At 35.9% G+C, this 15,000-nt stretch overlaps 1 protein-coding gene across 1 annotated transcript in view; it reads left to right on the top strand.

The window, feature by feature from the left end:
- The first annotated feature begins 12,103 nt into the window (after positions 1-12,103).
- Positions 12,104-15,000, top strand: part of LOC125950290 (homeotic protein ocelliless) — a 14,964-nt gene continuing 12,067 nt past the window's right edge. The window contains exon 1 of the mRNA XM_049678188.1: positions 12,104-12,797. The gene's annotated coding sequence lies outside the window, so the exon portion shown is untranslated. The remainder of the gene's footprint in view (positions 12,798-15,000) is intronic.

Here is a 15,000-nt window from a genome sequence, read left to right as displayed (position 1 = left end):
ATATTCTTGGTATTTTACTTTTTTCAGAACCATATTTAGACAGATAGCTTTTGGATAGTTGAACAATCATTCATACGAGAAATATGTTCATACTGAATCAGCAAAATTGATCTATTTTTTCCTGGGTATCGAAATTGTTATGATAGATACATACAAACATTTCTTCCTTCCGTCATATTGTTTTCATGAGCCATTTATTAACTTACTCACTTAAATGATAACATACTATCAACGATTAGTTCAACAACTCGAACATTTTTTCATTGGGCGACAATCGGTAAAAAAATGATAGAGGTAACGGCATGGTGAATCTATCAATTATGACATATTGAATTTAAGGTAAATTCACAATTTAAATTATTGCTAGGTTAATTTCCGACAGGAATAGGAAACTGAAATGGATGACCGAAATATGAAATGATGCCTTGGGTAAATTTTGAGACCCCATGAATACTGAAAAAAATGTCCCTGTATTAAATGAATCGAGTATAGATGAGAAAAAAACGACAACTACATGAAAGCTAAAAATCACGACTGACATCGATAACAAAACAAATAAATGAAAAAGGAAGATTAGCCCTGCGGGAATTCTTTACTTTTGCCAGACTTCCACTTTCCCCCCAAGCTTAAATACTCTTTCTCTGTTCAGTTTGATCGACACATAGTTCCCTACGTTTTTCTATATTCTCTGCCATTCTCCTTATTTGTCTTATCGCTTCTGGCGTTATTTCGAATGGTGCAGAATGCGACCTTTCAGTTACTTATAATGGGAGTGACAATTAGTTTAAAAATAATTTTCTGTGTGATTACTGTGTCCTCGTTTGTATAGGTTGGGTTTAAAGAGAAAACCGAAAACGCAAGGGACAAAGGAAAACCAAAGAAAATTGGGAGCACCTGGTATACTCAAAATGGATCTGACAATGCTAGGCGCAAAACAGCCGAGGAGAATAATGGGTCCCAGCTTCAATTTTAAGCGATGACGTATGGATGACAAATAATAATGATTGTTATATTGTTGGGAACATATTTTTGAGCAAACACACGAATCATTTCAGGATGGGTAGTCTTTGCCCATGGAGTGCCAACCAAAGTGTTGACATGTGGGCAAATATAGATTGTACAGATATTTGTTCGATTATTTGAAAACATCCATACTGCATTTCTTGCTGATTTCTTAGCGCAACAGAAACTGGTCTTCTTTGGACAATCTGTCACGATTTCTAAGGTCTCATATTGCACTTTCATCACAATATACGTCTGTGGACTCATATAATTTAAAAGTGTTAATAAATTGAGGATATATATTAACATTACTCAATTGTAAGGCAAAGTGCATGATTACTCGTTGCAGTAAGTATAGGAGAAGTTGAAAAAACTCAATGCAATATATTCTAAACTCCCTCCTAAGGATAAGGTTGCTGACTTCGTAGATGTCTTTGTGTGAGCTGAATGTTGAAAAATGTTGTAGAAATCGATACTATCGATTTTTGAAGCCATTTTAATGTGTATCGTTGTGCAAAGACGGCTTTCTACAATTTGTATAGTGTACCATTAGTTGTGGTTTGGTCGGCTAATTAAGGTACCACCACCGTTTTGCATTCTCCCTTACCCCAGAGTCGTAGTTTTCCCCAGCAACATACCCCAGCGACCACAATAATGTATTGCCCACTGGAATATAAGGTTTGCGAATGTTCCCATTCAGAAAAAAGATAGATACAAGTAATTGAAATGAAATGTATAACACATGTTTTTCCAGTTCCTTTGGGAAATCTAGACCGGGATGAAACTTCAGTGTTTCCGTTGCAAGATTGTCATGGGAGATCCGATGTTTACAAAAAGACTGACTGTGGCAGCAAACGCAAGAAGTAGAGCGAATCGTATTCAAAATTACCGCAAATATGAGGCATAGTTAGAAAAATGTATGGCACTCATATTCAATGAAGAACGTGATGGTGTGAGATGATACAAAGTACACGCAAGCTTGTATATTTCTATATTTAAATGCACAAGAAAGAATATTTCAGTGTTCTATGTGCATATACATTTTTAGTAGTTTGTTAAAGATAGTAGGTTGTTAAACGCGATTCTTTGTCGTCAGTGGTTCGCTAAAAATATGAATTGTGTAAGAAGTTGGAGAGGAGCAACGAAAGGGCTGCGGTTGATGGACGAAACTATGTATAAATTCTACATCTAAACGTATATGTACACATGTTACATATTTCATCAAAAGTAACAATTACATAAACATTTGTATAAAACATCGGCTCGCCCGTTCTCATATATGTTAAAATAATAACAATTATAGCATTTAACATAACGAAAGCTTAGGTACAACAAGAATGATTTTCTGTGAAGAGAGCAACGGAAAGCAGCCGCTTTCCGAGGAGAGTAATCGAAAAAAAGGGAAAGAGGTGGAAAGGTGGAAGATACGGAGAAGCGTTGTGATGGTTTGACAAGGTGGGTGTAAGGATGGGGGTGTAAGGTAGTGAAAGATGAATGGAAACCTGTGCACATTGAATTGTTAATAATGAGCCCACCCACGAGTAGCTTTGGGAGTTTTCCGATTGCGCGGAAGTAGAGGATTCTCTTTCGTTCGTCTCCTTTGGGGATTTTGAAGCTCGCATCGACCGATCTTCAATTCTGAATTTTCCTTTGTAGAATTCTGAACAGCCCCACTCTTGTTACGTTGTGTACGCACTGTGAGCAATGTTTCCTCAGGGGAAAACACTAAAGCAAAGCGAACGTCATAGCGTTTTTCCGGATCAGGTTTCATGGTTCAACAGATTCGGAATAGAATTCTGCAAGGTCCTCTCTAGACACAATAGAAATTTATCATGAAGACCTCTTATTTCTCTAGTCGCCCATTTAGAATGCATAGTCTCCGATTAGTTGAAATGTTCTTTGCATTATCTTCTAGAATGCTAAAATATCGAAATGACTGTAGTTTAGTGTGTTTTTTAACAACATATATGATTTGTGCATTTAAAGTGTATGTTTGTTGGTGCATGGGTGTTTGTAGCATTCATAGTAAATAGCGTAATTTCCTCTACTTCATGGAGAAGCATTCATAAAGTGTACCTACCGCAAAACCTACCACGCAAGGAGGATTGTATGTTGGTTACATTTTTCAACTATTCACAACAACAGTTGCTTCGAAAATAGAATTGAATGTGTACAAAAATAGAAGCGATGTGTACTTTACACAACTAACCCGCCATAATTATGGTTACATATCGTCTTACCACTCGTAGAAAAGCGAGAAATCGTTTCCGATAGTAGGTGAAATACGATGAATCGTATCAGACCAAACCAATTTCATATGTGCCACCGTCGTCTCCACATGTGTAATCAGCATTTACCGAGTGTTAAGAAAAAATCATATTTAATGTTCGAAAACATTATGCAATCATTTAATTTTAAATTTCTCTTTTCATTATGCAACATTTTATTATTACACCAAAAGTCAACCAAAGCATTGCTTCTGCCGCAAGTAAAATAGAATTGCGCTAATCATAAACGCAAACAAAACGGTGTTGACTTTCATCCTTCTACTGTTGTAATACCGTATCGGGGAGAATACTGGTATCAAGAATATGTTGATTCCCCCCCGGCCAGGAAACATGTAATATCGCTCGCAAACCACAAGGCAATGCTAGAAACAATTAGCTATAATAAAGATGTATATCCATCTACTCTCAGCTAACGGAATAGCGCGAATGACGGAAATAATTATACGATATTATTGTATTATAAGATATTACTTATGAATTTAGCTAAGCAATGTTTATGCTTCTAGGCAGTCGTCTGTATCCACTGATGAATGATATAAGGTTAATAAATAAAATTTAAATCTTAAATAACTGCGAAATGTATGAATAATAATTTTTCAAAGTAGTTATATTTCCCGTTACATTTTCTGTCGAAAATGCATGTCTCTTGATACTAATAAGAAGAAATAGGATTTTTTTGTGATAATGTAGATGGTTAGGAGGCGTTGTATAGTATTTGAATTAATGTCAATTGATGGTGTTCTGTTAACTGGGCTCTAAATCTAAATGTTATTTTTGCTATGGAAAAACGAAAAGCTTTGAAGAAAAAAATATTATTCAAAGATTTCTTAAAAGAAGATTATTATTCTTATCCATTTAATAAATGATGGAAGAGATGAATAAGAAATGATAGTAATAAAAGTGCACCAGGAATTTAGAAGCACTCGCAAAGGAAACATTGTATGGGAGAAGATGAATTAAAAACCAATAAATGATATTTTACGCATATTGCACAAACATAATGCTTAGGTTTAAGGAAAAAGTGTGGTGGAAAGAAAATAGCGATACATTGAAGAAAATATTAAAGAAACAACACGGGTAAATCGAGCTAATAGTGAGGATGGAAATGGCAAGCAAAATCAGCACAAGGACTATAGGACGTTATGTACAGCACCGTATCATTCACACGAGATTAGGATGCTAATACGGTTTTTGTTGTTCGAGCATCAAAGCCAAAACTAAGCAAGCAGCTCCAAGCAATCGTTCACCAAAGTTCCCGCTCCCTTTGCTTCATACCGCAGGAAGGTTTTCCAATAGCGCACAAAAGGTTCGACCAAAACTCAGAATTGAAATGAAAGAAAAAAGCTTAACAGTCCAAAAACTTCGAAGTATGTTCTGTTTTCCGCACGCTTTACAATACTCACTCTCCATACCCTACCTCTTACGTTTGTACGAACCCTTCATTCCTAAAACTCACCAAGGCTCAAAGCATCCAGCAAATATTACAGGCAGTAGATTTTCAAGGTATGCGGAACGTAAAGATAAAATAAATAATTGTACCCATTTACTGATGCGTAGAAGCCCATGCGTCAAACCGACCTTAGCATTAGGTGTTGGAGTGCAGAATTGGTGAGGAATTTGATCCAAAGACCCACGGAAAATTAATTTTCGATTTCCAGTCGATCAAAGAAAATAAAACAATATTGCAATTGCACTTACTGTACGCAATGGATTAGGCTCAGCCAAAGTAGATGTTTGGTGGATATTGCGGTGGCTTACTCTTTCAGTCTCTGTTGGTTAAACATCTAATTTAAACTCTTGTTCTTGACTGAGAGCGTTGATTCAATGCCAATACTGAGTAATCGAAGCAACCGAGCCAAACAGGTGTTTTAAAATTTTCTCAATAAAGCTTACCTATGCAATATTTATTTAAACTTTTGGTTATGAAAATCCTATAATGTAACCAATACACTTGTTATCTAACTGGTGTCCTATGTTTCCCAACAACAATCATTGCTTTTCATTGCTTTTATAAGTAGCATTTTCTTTTTTCGGGTGAATATTATTCGTTTCTTAATTATAAAGAAAGTCAGGTCGGTCTCAATTGAGAAATAAAGAGTGTTTTCGTGTTTTCAGCTATTTTTACGGTATATGGGACGGAAGCGCTCATCGACTGTTTCCAAAATGAGAAACATCCAATGCTCAATTTTGAAATTCGATATTTTAATGTTCTGTGCCCTAACCGATGTCACGGCTCGTATAGCATCACTTTTGATCCTCAATCTAATGTCCCCAGCAATCCCACATCACTTTAGAAAGGACCGATGGAAACCCACCTGTCGGAATGAGCAGTAGAATAGAGAAGTCATTCTATAGCTAATCAGTTTGAATCACAAGCTACTCAATCTGGCGATTATAACACATTTTCTGGGTTTCGTAGGTATACTGAGTCATCCTGTGTTTCATATTATAACTACACCTTATGCACACAAGCACACGAAGAATCCTTTTTTCAAAGTCTGTAAATTAATTACGATCCTTGGAAAACATTCTATAATTGTATTAACAATTTAAGCAAAAAAATATTTCCATACAAAGTACATAGTCGTGTTTTTTTTTCTTTCAATCATGATTGCAGCTCAATATAGTTTATTCTTTCCAGATTTGTTTTATATTAAATTATTCTTTCAATTTTCTGAAAGTTTGGGGATCAATCAACCAAATTAATTCGGAATGGTTGGTAGCTTATGTGTTGCAATAAACATTTATTGCCCCATTTTGATTTTGATCAACGCGTGCATGTCTGGAAATATTTGAAACCAAACCGGACATTCGTTACAACTATCCTTCATAATTCCCTTCCACATATTTTTTTGGCATTCTTCCTATTATTATTTCATAAGCCTTCGACTAAATACATTTCTCGACAAACTATGGGCATATTTAACTAGTTCAATGTTTAAAGTTTCAGTGCCCTTAATAACCTTTGTTGTCTTGTACTATAAGAACAATCAAAAGATATCGCTGTATTCATAATAATACACGAGTTCGCCCACGGGATAGTTAGCTGTTTGCATGTTTATACATGAAACAAATTCCTTTTAATCTTTCACCGTGGATCAAACGTGGATGACAGGAGTTTTATTCATTTATTCCTTTTCAATTTTGCTCCAATTCGGTAAGAGTTTCTGAGACATTTTGGATTAAGTCGTTGCGTCTGTTCATTTCCTGTGCGCTTCGCACAAGGCGAGTGTGGTCGGTGGCTAACAGTAGACTTTACTTTATGTTTCCTACAAGAGACAGCAAATATAAAAAAAAATACCTAAAACAGGAAAAAGCATTCATGGTTACGGTCCGGTGGTATCGAACATTCCTCAATACTATTCATCAAGCGCATAGGTCCCGACATGGTACGGGTAATAGTGAGAGCGAAAGAATGAGACATACCGTTGCTTACTCAATCATTCTGTTTGTCGCAACAGATCACATGGGAACCGGTGAAGAAACCCGCCTGGGATATATTGAACAAACCGAAAGAAAATCGGTTAGGCGTGTTAATAGTTTTGACAGGCTGGTTTGGAGGTGAGAAGACGGTCGTAAACTTTTGAATCATTGGGTCGAAATGGTGAGTCATGACGGAAAAATGCCCTATCGACCAAATCGTTCCGAACGGCTACCCACCTTTGCCCGTTAATGCCCCAAAAACATAGCTAAGGATAAATTTTTCTTTTCCACTATAAGTCCAGTGGAACTATGTCAAATTTAAGCAACGCAATAGTATTTTCTAAAAGGTAAAAGTAAAATAGGTGCCATCCACTCATGGTGCGTTACTAAGTGACTCGAAACCCCGTTATGTTTGCATGCATGCATTGGATAAAATGTACGGGAAAACAAGTAAATGTATTAAGGAGAACAGGTAGGAGGAGGAGAGGAAGGAGGGCGATGACATGATATAATTATTAAACATTTAAACTTGGCATTATGAAGATGATTAAAAAATCATTAGCAAGAAAACAAACAGAAAATATCTTTGGATAGCATAACCTAAAGAAATAACCTAGAGTAAATTAATGAAATTTCCGAAATAACAAATATCACACGCAAATCGAAATTCATTTCAATAAACATATCCTTCACCAGCGGTTGTCTATAGTAAGTTTTCTAAGCAGGCAAGTTTTACTAAGGTACCTGACGGCATACCTGCGATGGCATTGTACCCAAAGTGTATAGGTTTGCTACCAGTAGCAGCTCACAGTATGTTTCCAATAGTTTTCATCACATTTAGAAATGTGGGATGTTTTTAGGATCGAGATTTTGTGGTTTGTCCTTTTGTCGGCAGGATCATCATTATTACACTTATTTTACTTTTGCTCACCACGGCTAATCATCTATGTGGACAATCTTAAGCTTTTTCTGTTCCTCTTACAGAACCGAAGATGGTTTAGAAGTGTGGTAGATAACTGATAAACAAAAGGTAACCTGCACTTGCTATTTTTAAAGCAATCCAAAAGGTAGGATGCTATTTCAAAGATTATGGAATCTTGTGAGTTCTTTACTTATTTACGTTTGCTTACTTACTTGCCACAACTCTAGCTATTTTAATTCGTTCAAACCTGATTTTCCTGTGCATGAACAGTCTGCAAACCATAGTTGAAAAAGGCAGGTAACGCAGCAGACCGGATTTAACTGAATAACAACAATTAGAAAAAAATAGTTGTTCTGAAATTATATATTGTTGTAGTTATAATAATGAAACATATTATTGATATGCTAAACGATGCTTAAGAATATGTTGTATACTAATTTTCCTGTGCATTGCTGTTTGCACTTTTAGACCAGTCCTGTCCTATGTTCTGGGTGCAAGCTTGGGCGCAGGATTAGCGATGTAAGCAAGAGTCTAAGAATATTCGAAGGATATGCGAGGTACATAATCACCACCATAATCTATGCGCATGTTACACGCCTGCGCCTTACGGTGTTGTCTTCATAAATTGGCCATTCATCACAGTTATCATAATCTGTTGACATAACACCCTGCTGTTCAAAGGAAAGATTGGCAACTTCTTGAAAAGCTAAGGTACACCGTATTTTGCTCCAGCTTTATGAGAAAAGAATTTTGTCCTTAAATTTTACTACAGGGTAATCATTATGTTGATGTGAGTTGTAGAACGGGTTGGGTGTACATGACAAATGCTTGATCCTAAATATTACCCGGCGCATCAGGTTCGATTCCCAAGCGTCCGTCGTCTCGGGTATAGAAAGTAACCTAGAAAGATATTGGGTATTTTCAATTTTACACCTAAGGATGCAACAAGAGATCAATGGAATTTGAAATGTTATGTCAATTTGTTTCCAAAAATATGACTACTTTATTACATTCATTCCATCTATTTGATTAAATTACTTCATGCGTTGCGAACTTATTAACGGATACAGCTCAACGGAAAAGGATAGCAACTGCTAATATAGTTTGTTGCAAAAATACTACTTTTTTACAACAAAGGGAAAATACACACTATAACATCAATGTGCGACTGCTGCCTTTTATGTTAGAGTTTAGATTGATGAATCTCAAAATAGTCTTAAATTAATCGAGATATAATTATCATCAAAAATCCTCCATTGCAATGCCTAATTTGGATTAATGTCATTGTGTTCGCAAAAAAGCAAACGTTCACAGAGTAGAATTGTTGGTGAGGTTATTGCGGATTGCTAGAAATGGGAAATTTTGGCTGGATATTGTCAAACATATAATTTTGTTCATTTCGTTTGTGCATGGAAGAATTAACCGCTCTAAAAACTTAGAACACTCTGATAGAAAGTGAGAAAGTTTCTTAGATACATTTCAAAACCGCTAGTTAAGGTGTAATAAAAAGATTTTGGAGGAGGTGGAAAGAAGAAAGACTATGCGACGAATATGAATGATAAAGAAAAGGGTAAAGGAAGAGAATAATGTTCCGGTGAAGGCACTGAGCATTGCTCCATCGTTAGTTCATTTGAAAAGCGGTGGCAAAATTTTAAGACTTTTATTTTCGACTGCCGCCGGATGATAAATTATGACTTTATGATTAATATTGTTAATCAGCTCACGAAGTGTATGTGTATAGCAGTAAATTTATTGACATAAAGAGTCTTTCGTTTGTTCGCGTAGCGTCCGTTGATTTGGGCGCACATTCGTTAGTTCGTTTGTCGGTTAGTTCTGCTTCCATTTCACTGTTCGACTGGTCTATACTGGGCTTCATACCAGTCTGATACATCCTAACCATGTTCCATGCTCCTTGTGTTATTCCTGTTCCATTCATTCAAGTTGGCCTACCTTTTTTGTGCATGTCAAAAATGGCTTGAAATGATCATTCGATCGATGGGTGTGTGAGATTTGTCACTTTGATGTCCGCGAACACAGCTTCCGTGTGTAGCGATGCTACCATTATAAGTAAAAGTCTTAGCAAAGGATGAGAAAGAAGATATAACATAATAATATAGTATAGGCACCGAAGCAAAAGAGGAGGACGATGAGAGCAATGTTAGTCGTATGTATTATTATTTCTACAAATTGATAATCTTGTTTAGCATGCTAAATATTATTTTAAATGAATCACTCGGAGCTGAGTATGAATTGACACAATTGTGCATAAGCGCACAAACTACGTATTTCAACGCATATTCTAAATTGAACAAATTCAATTCTAAATTCAAAACTGAACATTCAATCTTCAGATGTTTTTAATTGTATGCCATATATGATCACGTAGCGACATATTTAAATAATATACACAAAGGTGGGGTAATGGAATGAAACTAAGAGTATCGGACACAAGAACTTCCTTAGCATTAGCTGATCAACGTAGCGACGGATTGTTTCATATTTATATTAACTCCTGCCCTGTGGCACAACGGTTATCAAACGAATTACTCATTGAAGGTATAAATTTCAATTACATTATAGTGAATACTGACAGATTTAACGGGTTTATTCGTTTGAAGTGGTTGAGCCCCAGGGGAAATGTACTATTAGTGTAATTATTACGTTCTGGAACTCTAAAATTATTACTGCTTCGATTTATAATGTAGTCGATTTTCACTTTTATTTATTAGAAGCGTACATGCTGAATCTACCGAGAATCATAAGAAAGTTAATACATCAACAGTCAACAAAGAGTATGATCGTACGATAGTTTTCCGCTTGAATCTACCAAGAAACGGTTATCATCCACAAAGATGAAATCATATGCATATGTAAATATGTATATGTTTATACCTCCTGTAAGTATGTTTATTTCTGGCAGTTCGTCAAATTTTTAAGTAACATATTTCTAATGATTAAAGTAACTATATACAAAAGTATCGCCATGAATTTCATAGCACAAAGCATTTGAAAATTACTATTCAGTCAAAATTGCGGTGAGTTCTAGGTTCCAATGGTCTCGTTTGTTTAACAAGCGCTGTAAGACAATGGTCAATGGCCTTTTGACTCGTTTGTAATACAGGTAGCGTTAGCTAGTTCCAGGTTTATTCTTATCCAGTTCATGGCTGTTACAGGTACGGAAAGGAATAAAATTTACCTTTGGGTCGCACGTCTAGTTCGGTTGTTAATTTAGTTTTATGTGAAGCTGGCATTTTCAAAGGCGTTTCAAAGGCTTGACATGAATGTCTACCACAACCGCTTTTCAACCGCAGCATTAGATTTTCTGTGGTATTTCTTTCATGGCACCAAAAGGAAGAAAATAGGCATAAAATACAGGCAACGTCGGTGGGTAGCAAAGAAATTTTAGAAACCATTATGAATAAGAGTTATAGAGGCGGATACAATAATTTAGAAGTCAATAGGAATGCAAAATCTATTGCCCCACTTCTCCTATTTGTGACTTCCATATTGTCGGTGCATTACTCAGAGGTACCTTTATTAAACTATCGGAGTTAAGCGCCAGAGCTACTATATTGGTCTAAAAGAACACAGGAAGTATCATGGAAGCACACACATCAAATAACGGAATCATTGATGTTAATTTATTTGGAATGAACAACGAAATTATGTATTTTCTCGAGAATCACCTGCAAACTTCTCTATTTGGTACAGAATTTGCTTGCTGGTACTAGACTAGATCAATTGCTTGATTTTCGTAAGCACGAAACGAATGAATTAATCATTTTCACATGTAATACTACAACATTTGATTTTCGAATCTGAAGCAAGTGCTGATTGAACACTGTAGTTTATACGGCATTGATAAATGCAATATAAACGATGTGTTTGACCATATTTAGATACAATACATAGGAAAAGGTTGGTTTTGAAAACGGAATGAAATGCAAAAAAAATAGAACATTCTACGTGAATTAGCATGTTTTAGAAAAAGTTACTTTATCTACTAATAATTGAAATTAAAGGGAACCGTCCTGTGTTGCAGATAAAGAATAGTTTTGTGTAGCATCCAGTGGAGAAAGATGACAAAATTGGAAAAAGGAAAGCAAATCTGAAAAACGCATTATGCTCCCCGTACATGCATCGTACTTGCATTTTCTTGTTCGTTAGGCTTCCTCACTTGGCTAATGTAGCGAGGGTATCGCAAAGGATATAATAAAGGGAGGATACATGAAAGAGTGAGAAAGTTAAGCTAACGCCTTGGCAACGTTGAATGTCAGCGTGTTCGAGTGAGACCACTAGCTATTCAAGCTTTTTGAGGCCAGGTGGTTGCCCGTTTTGGACATGCTCATTTGACGCTTGCTCGCTACAGAATTCCTCAGGGTTCTCTCGAAGACGTGCCAGCTTATGAGGTATGGTTTGTTTTTCTACTTAGTTCAACACAGCCGTTCGTCGGGAGTACATGTGCGCTGCGGATTAACATTAATTATCATTTTTATTGTTGTTTGTTTAATTAAATCTCTGCTTTGCGGAAGATACAAGCTACAAAAGCGTGCAGTTCAGCGTACACCGCATTTTATATGCGGACACAAGGTGTATACTGCGCGAATCCAAGTGTGATTATCTAGTTTCTAGTGATAACTTGAGCATCCCAACTTGGGGCCTTCGTTGGCGATAAATAGGTTCGAAGCTACGAATCCACGATCAACACTACTCCACACAACAGCGTTCCGATCTTTAACATGGAAGGATTAACATGCACGACAAGTTTTTCGTGCTATGCGTGCTAGCTTAGTGTCAAATATGCCAGTGGTTCTTAAGTGTCATAAGTGTAAACAATAAGGCAGATGTGAATTGAACTTCGTTTTCTGAAACGTTGAAACATACATCAGTTATTCGATTCTATCTCAGTTAAATAATCTGGAAAACACAAGTATTGGAACATAAAACAATGTTATAATAGAACTATACATGTAAAGTGGAGTGCAAATCGTACACAGTGTTGTTCCTGTGCCTTTCCGTTGTTCACTTGTTTTCATCAGTGAGGTTTCTACCGAAAGAATTCGAATCGATTAAGAGCCTTAACGCATCGGCAAAATTCTCTTATTGCATCCATCAACAACTATCATCCATCATCTATCAAAGCGCTGAATCACAATTTAAAGGTAAGTTCCAAAATCCTTCTTTTTTTATCTAAAACGGCGTTGTTATATAAAAGAGAATATGAGGAACCCCTTCATCATTCTATAGTGGCTTTGACATGATGGCAAGAATTTTATATTCAAATGAATAGAATTCACATAGGGCTTGAGGAAACAGGGTATCAGCTATGCACTACACCTGGATTCATTGAAATTGCTTGAGTTATAGAAATATTTTCTCTGCTTCATCATTAAAGCATACGTGAACAGATTCCTTGCGTTCTATTTAGTTATAACGATGTTACATCCGTTTATTCTCAACCAGATTTACAATAATTAAAAAAAAGCGTAATATTATTCGAGAGTGCCGTGTTTCTTGTCGCTTTAAACAGTTATCATGTTATGTATATTCTAACAGTTCGTTAGCGTAAGCTGTAAACTTAGAAAGGAAAACTCGTAATCCATTACTTTATATCGAAATATCCCACGGTTGCGTCGATTGTAACAAAGCATTTGAATTTTTTAAACGCAATTCTTTTCATTGTGCACAGCTAAGTTGATCAATTCTTCTTACCTTGCTTCAATCCAGCCTAAAAGGTTTTGATCAATGAAAAATCAATCAATCCCCCAAAGCATACGTTTTTTACCACATTTCTACACTTCAGTAACAGTTATTCCTCAGGTGACAGTAACTTATTTTCGATCAGTATTCTTGATTACTGGAATGAATGAGTTTGACACATCCTTCAAAGAGGAATTCAAAGGAAAGATTCCAATCAAAGATGAGGCAAAAGTTAAAATTCTCTGGGTTGTTGGTTTACGGAGCATTTTATTTGTAATGCTATTTGGATTTTATATCATATTCGTTAAGGTTAGATCGCATGTGCTCTGACATTTGTGATCGAAAGCGTGCCATTCATTCGATCGTAAGGCCGTATTCCGTATTTCTTTTCTGATAAACACCCATAGGGTATAACATAGCAAGTTAAAGTTGCACAGATTTACATTATAAAAAAATGACTGCAAATTTACATTTGAATAAATGTGTCGGTAATTTTCATAGAATTTCCATGAGAATATTCATTTGATTTTGAAAATTTAAAACGCTGTGCAGGTAACTTAAATTGAAAATTGCGCGATGTCAAAGATATTGTCTATCATGAACCTATATTAATATAACTTTTCATCCCAATACGCCACCCAATATAAAAGCGTATTTTGTGGGGTATGATCTTAATAATGAAATTAATATTTTTTATCATTGATTTAATTTTTATGTTTGATAAAAAACATGGTCATGTTTTAGTGCCAACGTTTACTTTTGAAACTCCGTTTATGCTGATTGCCACTTGCGTCTCAACTAGAAGCAGGAATGTAGCATAGGAAAACCAAACAGAACGGGTAGAGTTGGGTAGCACGATACTATTTTTCGGACGTTCGTTAGATTCGGAGATCAGTTATTGATTTGTTTAACTGAAGACTATTCATAGTCCAAAAAATGACCCAGTTACTCAATGAATTCAAAATTAAAACGTGAAATGGTGAATAGAAATCTTTTTAATGGACGGCATGAGCAAGATCATCCTTTCGATAAGACGTTATACAGATACAGTATACATGTAATTTTGTCGCTTGCAGTATAGGTGTAATTTTTATAAACCTAAATTGTCCAGATTTTGCCCAGACATTTTGATAATTCTCTCAAACAGCTCGTAAATCTGTACACCGCCTATTTGGGTAAATTCTTGCAAATGCGAGTTGTGATGAAATGCAACATGGGTAAACTTTTTTATGTACGAGTATTTTTACATCCACAGCAAGATATGCTTAAACGTAAATGTGCGTCGCTGTTAATTTGAAAATGTGAGTTTCTCGCTTTTGCTCGTTCAAGTCTTTTGTTGACAGCGTTGGCTCTGTGCAACATCTGCTCGTTATGCTTTTTGTGATTTGTTTTTATTTTATTTTATTTTTAATATTCCTGACTTTATGATCCGCAAGGACGGTGCAAGTCATTGCAGTTAGTTAAGTTTGCGGTACATGTAATGTTCCTGCTACTGTATATGGTAGCTTTTTTAGGCCGATGTGTGATGGACTGTTATTAACAAAACGTATAACATTGAATAAACAATCAATAATGGCACTTCCATATGGACCGATGATTTACCAAACCCCTCGTCTGACTTTTACCAAAATTTAGTCTCATTTTTCCAATCTAACGGGTATCCAT

The sequence above is a fragment of the Anopheles darlingi genome, chromosome X (assembly GCF_943734745.1).
Source record: "Anopheles darlingi chromosome X, idAnoDarlMG_H_01, whole genome shotgun sequence".
Classification (NCBI taxonomy): Eukaryota; Metazoa; Arthropoda; class Insecta; order Diptera; family Culicidae; genus Anopheles; species Anopheles darlingi.
This window is presented reverse-complemented; position numbering and strand designations above follow the sequence as displayed.